The sequence below is a fragment of the Pseudochaenichthys georgianus genome, chromosome 22 (genome assembly GCF_902827115.2).
Source record: "Pseudochaenichthys georgianus chromosome 22, fPseGeo1.2, whole genome shotgun sequence".
Lineage (NCBI taxonomy): Eukaryota > Metazoa > Chordata > Actinopteri > Perciformes > Channichthyidae > Pseudochaenichthys > Pseudochaenichthys georgianus.
Genome location: NC_047524.1, coordinates 11,212,582 through 11,224,201, shown reverse-complemented (window position 1 = coordinate 11,224,201; position 11,620 = coordinate 11,212,582).

Below are 11,620 nucleotides of genomic sequence, written 5' to 3'. Positions count from 1 at the left end.
CCTTTTTTCTCCGGATTAAGGACAAGGTGGTAATACCTTTTTTCCCGTCCCACCTGTCGAGAGCGGGCCCTCTCCACGCCACGAGGCGACAAAGATGGACGCCCCTCTCCCTCACACCAGAGGAGTCAGGGACTCGGTGGCTCGACTCTGCGGCTGCGGGTTGAAGATCTCGGGCACAGATACACATCAGGTCTGTTCGTCCTGCCTAAGGCTGGAACACGCCCGAGGCGCTATCGACAACTCCGGCTCATGCGGACATTGTGTCCGCTTCACAGTCAAGAGCCTCCGCCGACGGCTAGCGAGACAAGCTAGCCTGTCGGAACAGGACCCCCCCCATGTCCATGGACCCGCCGGCCGGCAGTCAAGACACGGGGGCGTCCGCCACAGAGAGCGAACCCCTCTCCGTGTCGGTCTGGGGCTCACTATCAGCGAGGGCCTCAGAACCGGAATCCCGCGCCCTGGCAGGCCGGGACCCGGTGACGACAAGACACGCGGGAACGGATTCCCGCGCTTTACCAAGCTGGGGCTCCCGGTTAGACCTCACCATGGTCTCACCAGCGGAGGATGTCCTCGAGTTGGATTATGAGGAGGACGATGAGGAGGACGCCCTGGCGTTCCTCCTGTCCGAGTCAGATGAACAAGAAGAGGACACCTTCATGTCATCGGCCCAGGCTGCAAAGCCTGGAGCGAGGGCCACTCTCCCGGGCGACAGCACACCAGCTTCGCCCGGTCTGAGCATGGACCTGCAGGCCGTGTGCAAACGCACTGCGGTCAGACTCAATGTTCCGTGGCCTGAAATGGCCAAGGAGACCTCCAGGTCCCGCTACGAGGGGAAGCATCTTCCCCAAACAGCGGGCAAAGGGAGGCAACTCCTCCAGGTTTTTCCAGAAATGTTGGATGAAGTGTCGGTCTCGTGGAGAGACCGGCCCTTCAGCAACAAGGTCCAAATCCAGGGTGCCTCCTCCCTGGACTGCGATGGAATGGAGAGGCTCGGCCTGCTCCGCATACCGCCCATGGAACCGCTGGTGGCGGCCCACCTTCGGTAGAAGGTGGGCCCCTCACCGAGCAGGAACCCCACGCTGCCAGCAAAGGCTGACCGCTTTCAGTCCACAATGACTGAAAAGTCCTATAAAGCTGCAGCGCTGTCCGCCAGGGCCCTGAACGTGTCCTCGCTGCTAACCGCCTACCAAGCGGAGCTCTGCGAGGACCTGTCGGGTAGCCCGGGAGCAGCCACTCTGGACGAGATGGCAGCGGTCACGAACATTTGCCTCCGTGTCCAGCGCTGCGCCGTCCAGGCCACGGGCAAAGTAATGGGGATCATGGTGGTGCAGGAAAGAGCGAGATGGCTCAACCTCACCAACCTCCCTGACCGAGAAAGGGAAGATGTGCTGGATATGCCCATCGTTCCCGAGGGAATTTTCGGCTCCGCTCTCGCCTCCATGCAAAGGAGGTGTGAGACGAAGAAGAAGGAGGACGAGACACTCCACCTCTGCCTCCCTCGAAGGGTCCAGCCGCTGCCCTCGCAACAGCAGTCCTTCACCCAAGCGAACTCTGCCCGGTTTAAAGCACCGATCAAGCAGAGGTCGCAGCCCACCCCGAGTCCCCAGCCCAGGCTGGAGACAAGGGCAAGTTGGCCGAGAAAATCTCCGGTTCCGGCTGCAGCTCAGGCTCAGCCAACCCAGAATTCCGGCAAGCAGTCGAGGAAGAAGAAGCGAGCGGCGTGACAGCCCCTCCTTCTCCCCTCCGTGAATGTGTTCCCGCCGCCTCGAGAGATGCCTAAACACCATCCTCAAGTCCGCACAAACACATGTCACATGTTGATTGATTCCTCTGTCATAAAACATTTGCCGCTGACGCATCCAGGCCGAGGGCGCAGCTCAAAAAAATGAAAAGAAAATCAATAAAACCAATAAACAGCCCATCGATTCTTCCCCTTTTGAGAGCTGCTACGGCATCTCTCAAAAGGCGGATTATTGACGGGTCTGTGAAGGCACCACCGCTGGGGCTTTAAGGGCACCACCGCCACGCGCATGCGCAGTGCCGGGTGTGGTTGTGAAGGCACCACCGTCACGCGCATGCGCTGTGCCGGCTGGAGCTGTAAAGGCACCACCGTCACGCGCATGCGCAGTGCCGGCTGGAGCTGTAAGGGCACCACCGTCACGCGCATGCGCAGTGCCGGCTGGAGCAGTAAGCGTGACATCTCAGCTGGCTCGGAGCATACAGCAGGAGATACTCACGACATCTGCCTGGGCTTCTCAAAACAGTTACACTTTATCTGTTTTCACAAGCCCAGAGATGCGGCTTTCACACCAGCGCTTTTCAGTTTCTAGCTCCGAGCGGGAGCTTTTCTGGTTCAGCTCCGGTTTCCCTTTTCAGCTCCCGCTCTGTTCACACCGCCCACTGGCGCCCCAGAGCTGCCCCTGCTGCGTCATGACGTCACCGTTTATGTGCCTGCTTCATAAAATCCAAACCGCGCGGAAATCCCTCACATCGACAACAACAATGGCCGATTGTATTGAAGCGCTTTTCGCTTTGGTTATCCTCTTACGAAACCAAATGGAAGGCATTGGACGACTTTACAAACATCACATGCGAAATGCAAGACTTCTTTGTGGTCTTCAGCATCTACTTCAACGACGAATCCGTAGGAAAAAGAAGGTAAATATACGTCCTATTCGATGGCGTTAGAGCTAGCTGTTGTTAGCCTCTGCATGCGCCAAGCTCAAAATACCCAGCTTTGCAGCATTAATTACTATGGTATAACATTAAAACGGATTCTCAATGTTATTTCCACAGATCATGTTGAAATGGCGGAGGTCGCGTGTTATTTGGACACAACCCCTTTACACCCCTTTCCAGAGAACGGTAGACAAGAAGGAGCTGATGTTCGATCTGCATTGATGGAGTATTTCAACATGGGGGACCACTAATATTACTGCAGTTAAACCTGATCTATTTTGTATCATGCCTCTTACAATAAAATCACTGGATCAGACTTGAATTGTGTTTTATTTTGTATACAAATCACAGAATGTAGATAAACAGGTATGAACAATATTCTTATAAAAATAGTGCATACCCAAAAGGTTTAGACCAGGGGTCTCCAACCTTTCTTCACCTGAGAGCTACATTTATTCACATAGCACTCATCGGTTGAATTAAGCTACTTTTGTAAACTTGTGAAATTGCAATACCCAAAGCTTATCAAAATAAAATGTGAGTGTGTGCTGTCACCTGAGCTGCTGTGCTGTGTGTGCAGAGACAGCTGTGCTAAACATTCATCAGATACCGCTCCTCACTGTGGCATCCTTCCATTTCTGAAGAGCTGAGAATAGCTTCCACCATGCCATATTCCTCATAGAGTCCATCCATGTCAATGTCTTTCAGGCTGCAGGCTTGGACTGCATCACTGTATTCTCCATAGGACACAGCAGTTGTGAGGCCAAGCTTTGACACTTTACTATGAAAGCTGTTCTCAGAGAAGTCATACCTTTCACTCACGTATTTCTTGGCTCTTTCATAGAAAACAAGAAAATCAGCCTCACATTTCTTTGCCAGATCAGGGGTTAGCTGCTTGAGTTTGTTGTTCATAGCAAAGCCAACAAATGTGTCCTTTAACCTTCTCTCAAGTTTCCCTTTCAGTTCAGTCATTACCTTAAACACAGAGGTTATGCTGAATGATTTGGCCTCAAGTGCTTCAATGCAGTCTGAAAACACTTTCAGAATGTGACTGAGGAAGAGAAAATACATCTCAGATACTTCGTTACTCCTAACCATAACAGGCCAAAGCATTTCCACAACATCTTGGAGCATTCCTCCTCACCTAGACTCTGAAAGTAGCTGGTCAGGGCCCTCAGGGGTCTCCAACACTTCAGAATTCTGTCAATAGATGGCAGCAGAGACAACCATCTCGTGACAACGTGCCGCAGCAGATTGCATTCCTCCACTTCCACAAACTCGCAGAATTCCTTCAACTGCGCCGTTCTGCTAGCTGAGATGCTAAAATGGCTATACACCTTAAGCACAACATTTTCAATGTCAATATCCAAGTTGCTTGCTGCATATCTTGTTGCATTGTGCAGAATATGGGCTAAACAGTTTGCAGCGAGCATGTCTTTTTGAGCCAGTTTCCGTTTCTGATAAACACTGTTGTGTTTTCCATAGTTAACGCTGGCGTTGTCTGCTGCATATGCTGACATTTTTTTCACATCTAGTCCAGACATCTCCAGTTTAGATAGCAGCTGATTTGTTATAGCTTCTGACTTTTCGTTGCTATCACTGTAAACATCCAACAGTGCATGTTTCACGCCCTCCTCAAAGTGAAAATATCTCAGTACAATGGGGAAACACTTGATCGTACCTTTGTTTGATGCATCACTTGCCACTGAATAATGCAGTTCTTTTTCTTTTAATCCACATGCGTCTGGACATTTTCGCACAAAGCTTTGGCCTTTGTTTTTCCACAGGTCATCCCTTTTGCTATTGATGAGTCGTTGTAGATTGTGCGATCAACTTTTATTCCACAGTCTACACTCCTGTATAATTAACTGGTGATGCTTGACGGCATGATACACTTTACAAAGTTCTGCAGCAGAGATTTTGTCATCTTGAGGGGATGAAGCTTCGCGGAAAAACGATAAAAGTGAAGAGGCACCTCCGCTTTGATCGTTGCTTTTGTGCTTATCTGTGTTAGCATGTCTGTCGACGGCACCTGTTCCTTTGCTGCTTATGTCCACATCGCAACGACACAACGTGCAAAAAGCATGGAAGTCGTCCTTTCGGCTTTTTGTGAGGAATCCATGCTCTTTCGACCATTCAGGATTAAATGAAGTCTTTCGTTTCGGCATTTCTGCGGTTTAACCCTACCGCTAACTAGGTGGAGTTGGCTCATGAGCTAGTCGGCTAGCGCTAACGTCACTCTGTGCCACAGTGCCCTGCCGTGAACGTGACGTCAAGAAGCACATGGCTAATTGTTTACGTTTATGAACCAATGAAATACAAGATATTTATTTGACATCGCATTCAGCCAATAATTTGTAAGACCACAAGTCTTACGGGGGTATATACTTACACATAACTTATTATTTGTATTTCTTTGTATAATTGTCTATTTTTTTTATACCCTAAAAGTATAAAATAGGGATGAGCTCAAAAGGAGGACAAATGAGCGTCCGGCTCAAGGCTGCGCTGGCAGACGGACACAGACATTAGGCTTGTTTGAGACACATTGCGGGTCGCCTCGAAAGTAGACGAGAGTAGCCGATCGCAGCCGGGGGAGGTGTCAAAAAGCTCGCCTGAAGTCGGACAGCTCCGAGTCGGCTTCTTCTTCTTCATCTTCTTCTTCGCATTCTTCTTCTTCTTCTCTCGGTTTTTTGGCGGATTGCAAACAACTTTAAGGTGCATACCGCCAACTCCGGAGTCGGCTTGACTCGGTTTGCATTTATAAAGAATGCACACATGTGTTTAATCGTTAATGTCAGATATGTACTAAGTAAATACATTTGTTCCTGCTCAAGATTAGATTCAACTTTATTGTTATTGCACAGATTACAGGTACTGAGACAACGAAATGCAGTTTAGCTTCTAACCAGGTGCAACAAGCAGTAAAGTTAAAAGTAATGTACACAATCTACAGAATAAAATATAGAATGAATTGAATGATGAATAAACAGTGAGGGGTATGAATACACTAGATATCAGCAGTATGAACAGTGTGTATGAATATGCTAAGATATATAAAGTATGAAAACGGTAAGCAGTATAGTATAAAATATATAGATATTAATTTCGTAATGATAAACATTGTGGAACAATGATGAAAAATGGGAATGGATGTGGCGACGTAAAACTGACACAAAACAACAACACACTTTTGCCAGCCAATTGGAGAGTTTCATCAGCAGCACGTGGTAAACACCACCAATAAGCGCTCAGCTGGAGATACCAGCGAGCCGTTTCCCATCAAGCATTTCGCTTCCGCAGCTCGTGGAGAGCAAGTGCGCCAACTCGCCTCGCCTCGCTCTCAAGGCTGCGGGCGTCTTTGTCCCGCGAGATTTCAAAGTCTCATGTGGGCGAGCCTCCAGAGCAAGTCGGACAAAATGACTAACCATCATGCAACGCACGAGCAAGACGTTGATCGCAACTGCGCAGGTCTGCGCAGGTCTTACTTGTCTCAAACAAGCCTATTGAAAACCGGACTGTCCGCCCTAAAACCGGACGTATGGCCACCCTAGACACAGTACACTCCAAACGAGATATGTCTGTAAACACAATATAAACACAATGAACAAAAGTAGCCCTTCAACAAATCATACATCGTTAGTGAGAAGAAAGAACATACATTGGAGGCGTTCGCTGTCTATGCCATGGGGATACCTTTGTTTATTATTGTTAGCATTAGCATGCTAGCGCATGGGTGCCCACCCGGTAGCTGTAGTAGGTACACTTTAGCTATTATTGCCAGGTCTGTCGATAGCTACATGGTTTAGTTTATGTTGTAAAACAAAAAGGCACAAATAACACAAATCAGTAATGCATAACTCACCAGCATTAAATGACTTGTCCTCCAACCCAATTGACGAGAGAGAAAGCGAATTCACCGTGGATCCCAAACCACTCGTCGGTCTGTCTCCGAGGACCGAGTCTAGCAAGTCAAAATGTGGACTTGTTTTTGGACGACCGCTGCCACTCCGTCCGAGCTCTTTCTTTTGGTCCCGATAATCCTTCTTTATTTTTTTCAATTTGTTGCAAATCTGTATAATGCTACGGTCATAACCAGCGGTTGCCATCTCTCGCTGCAATTGTTGCAGAATAGCTTTGGACCGCGTGCTCCCATCCAGCTTCCTCTGTACCTCTTCGGAAGACCAGATTGCCACGAGGCAGCTGGTCTCTTCAGTGGACCACTGCTGCTTATTCAGTTTGAGGTTTTCCATCGCTGTGTACTAACTGGATAAAACGCAGGCATTTTGTTGTTGTTCAGGAAGTTGATCCCGCCCATGGCCCTGCCCCCGCCTCGACGTAAGCGACGCCGCCTCTTAGCTCCAAAGCTCTTGCCTCTGGACCGACAATTTTTTGGAGCTGGAAGTGAACCCGATTCCGGAGCTAAGAGCCGGCACCGCTGCGGTGTGAACAGGAAAAACCGGCGCTTTTCAGGCTCCGAGCCGGAGCTGGAAAAGCGCTGGTGTGAAAGGGGCAAAAGAGTCAACCCATATTCTGGAGAGAGAGGTTCTCTCTCTCCTAGAAAGAAGGGTTTTATCTATAATGCCCGCCGAGCAGAGTCAGATTACGCAGACAAATGTCCTCGTAAAGCACCCGCTCAACATGGGTCTCATAATAAAACTGAACCCCGCGCGCCACGGCGTGCGGAGAGTATTGGTTATTATGTAATGCGTAGTGGCACTACACCCGACTTTTCTAGTGCGGGACGCGCCTACGGGTGCTGTCCTTTCACGGAAGGTGGTCACCACGGACGCATGTCAGACAGGCTGATAGGGTATTTACGAAGGTCGCCCGGTGAGAGGCCTCTAGAGCAGAGACCTCCAGCGGGCGCACGTAAATTACCCAGAGCTTTCAGCTGTGTTCCCCACCCTAAAACGCTTCCTGCCTTCTCTCAGAGGACACCATGTCCTCGTGAGGACAGACAACACGATATCGTGTATGAACCGCCAGGGGAGGTTGCGTTGTCTCCAGTCACACACACTGGCACACAAACTGATCCCTTGGAGCGGCAGACGTCTCCTCTCTCTGAGAGCGACACAGGTACCGGGAGTGGTGCACCTCTGGACAGAACTACTGTCCAGAGGTGCACCACTCTATGCAGACTGGACTCCACATCCAAGGATCGTGAGTCCGCTGTGGGTGCGTTACGGCGGAGCCGCGTTAAATCTGTTCGCATAAAGAAAAAATGCTCAATGACAGCTGTTCTCTTTAATGCACGATTTAAACGCACTGTTAGGCGGGGACGCACTCGTACACGATTGACCTCCGGGTCCTCTGTCCGCATTCCCACCCCTGGCTCTGTTACCCCCAACTCTGGCCAGAGTGAAGGAGCAACGCCACACACTCACAGCCCCTACACACGGCGGCGTGCGTTGCCGCTTCAACGCTTCTGCCCATTCACTTTGAATGGGGTGACGTCACGATTCGCCGAACTGCATTGTGGGAGCAAAGCGTAGCTTCTCTCGAGGTGCTCGCTGCAAAAGTAGAGCAATGTTCTACTTTTGCCGCCTCGACGGAGGCGTCAGCCAATCAAATCCCTCGTATGTAAATCTGACAGTACAAGCACTAGCCAATCAAACCGGGTGTATGTTGGGAGAGCCAGACCGCAGTTATTTCCCATATGTCAAGAAAAGGAAGAGAAAATTATCGTGGCGGTAGGGAATCACCCGGTACTCTATGACCAGTCCCTCTTTACATACAGGGATACAAACCGGAGGAGCCAGGCATGGGGGGAGGTGGCAAAGACAGTGGGGGAAACTGGTAGGTTTTCGCTTGTTTGGGGAGTTTATATCCAGTGTACTTCGTTTGAATGGACAGCTAGCAAGCATAGACAGTATATTTAGCCAGCATGGATGTAGCATGAATGCTTTGCTTTGTATGTCCGGGGCGGGACATTCATGTGGTTGGTTGTTGGTCGGGTTGCTCGCGTTGACTCCCCAAGCTCAAGACACGCCCACCGCCAAGAGGCAATGCACGCCGCCGTGTGTAGGGGCCGGTACTCTGATGTTTCCGCCCTAGCCCGCAACGTACGGGCTGGCGGAGATATATCAGCTGTTGTGCGGGCAGCCATGGCAGCCCCCACCACGCAGGGACAGATTGTCTCAGGCGGGGGGGGCGATCCTTCACCCACGCCCAGAGCACGGGGCACTATGGGCCTGACCCGTGAGTGGTACAATCTGAATACAGTGGGACTCCCTCAGAAGGTGATAAACACTATTCAGAGTGCGAGAGCTTCCTCCACCAGGTCTCTTTACGACTGTAAGTGGAGGGTGTTTGAGGAGTGGTGCCTTCAAGAAGGACACATCTCTTTTCAATGTCCTGTCGGGGTGATTTTATCATTTCTACAGGACTTGATCGATAAACACAGAGCTTTCTCCACGATCAAGGTGTACCTGGCTGCTATTGCTGCATGTCACGTAGGCTTTGAGGGTAAGACGGCTAGCCAACATCCTTTGGTTTGCCGTTTTATGAAGGGAGCTCGCAGGCTCCTCCCTGTCTCCAGGTCGCTGGTGCCCTTATGGGACCTGGCAGTGGTTTTAAATGGGCTCAGAATGACCCCATTTGAACCCCTGGAAGGAGCTGACATGAAACATCTGTCACTCAAGACAGTGCTGTTACTGGCCCTGGCATCCGCCAAGCGGGTCAGCGATATCCATGCACCAGAGATGGAGTACTCGAGTCCTGGACTCGGACTCGAGTCGGACTTGAGTGCCGATTTTCGGGACTCGTGACTTGACTCGGACTCGCGCACTGATTGACGCGACTCGGACTTGGACTCGTGAATTCTCGCACAGGATGACTTGGACTCGGACTCGTGAATTCCCCCCCCCCACGATGACTCGGACTCGACTCGTACATTGACGCTCCGACTTGGACTCGGACTCGAGCACATTTTCTCTGGAGTCTGATGTCCTCTATCCTGTATGGCGAGTTCACGTACTGGGCCCCGCTATTCCAGTCTAGAGATGTCTACAGACACACCCCGCATCGTGCTGGATGCTTTCACACATTCTGCTTCCACATCGGAAAAGAGCAAAATGCTCGTTATGTGGAAACAATATAGAAGAGAAGGCTCCGTAACACATTACTCTAAGGATCGAGTTCAGACATATAGGCTGTCTTGAACACTATCATCAGAGTAACGTGATCTAATCAATAAATAAAGATTCAGCCGATAACACGAAAGCACATGGCTACTTAACATGCATAATGACATCATTTTGCATGCTAATTAGCCATGTGCTTTCTGGGGCTAAATCTTTATCAGTAAACTGATTTAACCCGTAAAAGTTCCTTCAACATAAGAGTCCCGATCTTATTACTATCAAAATAAAAGTGCAAAACGAAAAAACTTTACCATAGGAAAATATTGGCATACAAATATAATCACTTCTCTAAAAAGGTAACTCATTTTAAATATAGTTTATTTATATATAATAATAATATGAATATTAGAAATAAGCTTTATATTTGTATAGCACCTATTACAAGAATTGTAGCCAAACTGGCTTCACAGCAGTTCAATAGACAGGATAACAGCAATGTAGAGGAGCAGCTACATTTCAAAACATATATCCACGAAGATTAATACATGAAGACTTGTGACTCGGACTTGACTTGGACTCTTCTTAAGTGACTCGGACTTGACTTGGACTCGAACACAGGTAATGATGACTCGGACTCGGACTCGACTTGGACACTCCTTGGGTGACTCGGACTTGGACTCGGACTCGACTACGACTCTCCCTTGGTGACTCGGACTTGGACTCGGACTCGAAGAGTGGTGACTCGAGGGTGACTTGGACTCGTGAATTGGTGACTTGACTACAACACTGCCATGCACTGTCTGTACATCCCTCATGCACTCAGTTCGCCCCAGGGCAAACGAGAGTGTTGTTGAAGCCCAACCCTGCCTTTACACTAAAGGTGGTTGGTTCGTGTACCCCAATTGACATTGAGGCATTTCCTCCGCCGCTGGTTTCCTCCGGGGAGCAGCAGCAGGATCTGTTGTGTCCAGTCCGGGCTTTACACACATATATGCACAGATCAAAGGAGCTTCGTCTTAATGACCAACTCTTCGTGTCCTGGGCTAACCCTCACAAGAGCAAGCCTGTTACTAAGCAACGGCTCTCACACTGGATTGTGGAGGCAATTGCTTTGGCCTATACGAGTCAGAATTTGCAAGCACCTTCGGGTCTGTGGGCTCACTCGACTCGGGGCCTGGCTACATCCTGGGCTTTGTTCAAGGGTGTTTCCATCCAAGACATCTGTGCAGCGGCGAGCTGGTCCTCGCCGCTCACTTTTGTCCGCTTTTACAGGCTAGACGTCTCTGCTCCTAGCGTGGCCCGAGCAGTGCTGGGCACCTTGTTGAGTCGGGACTCTACCTTTTTTTTTTTTTTTTCGAGATATGCTCGTCTGGCAATACGGGAGCTACAATATCCCATAGTGAGACATCGAACGGAGTGTTATGAATGAGAACTATAGGTTACTTACGTAACCGCAGGGCTCAGAGTAACTTGAAGTGAGATGTCTCACCAGACGGCCCTCCTTGCTATGGTGAAGCGAGAAGAGGTGCTTATTTTGAATGACGCATGCGTTGTGGCGCAAGCTACTTATAGGGGGTGATTTCCCCTGACGCTGACGTCAAGATCACCAGCCAATCAGGATTGGCGTAATGAGATTGATGCTTCTGTTTGCTCCGCGATGAGGCGCATCCCATAGTGAGACATCTCACTTCATGTTACTCTGATACCTGGGGTTACGTAAGTAACCTATAGTTTTATTATTGGCAAGCAAAAAAACAACAAAACAAACTTTGGCTCCTTTGAGCTTTCCAGGTACATGCTGGCCCTATACTGTATCTGCCTTTCTACCAACAGAATAGTAAACCAGATGTGCCTAT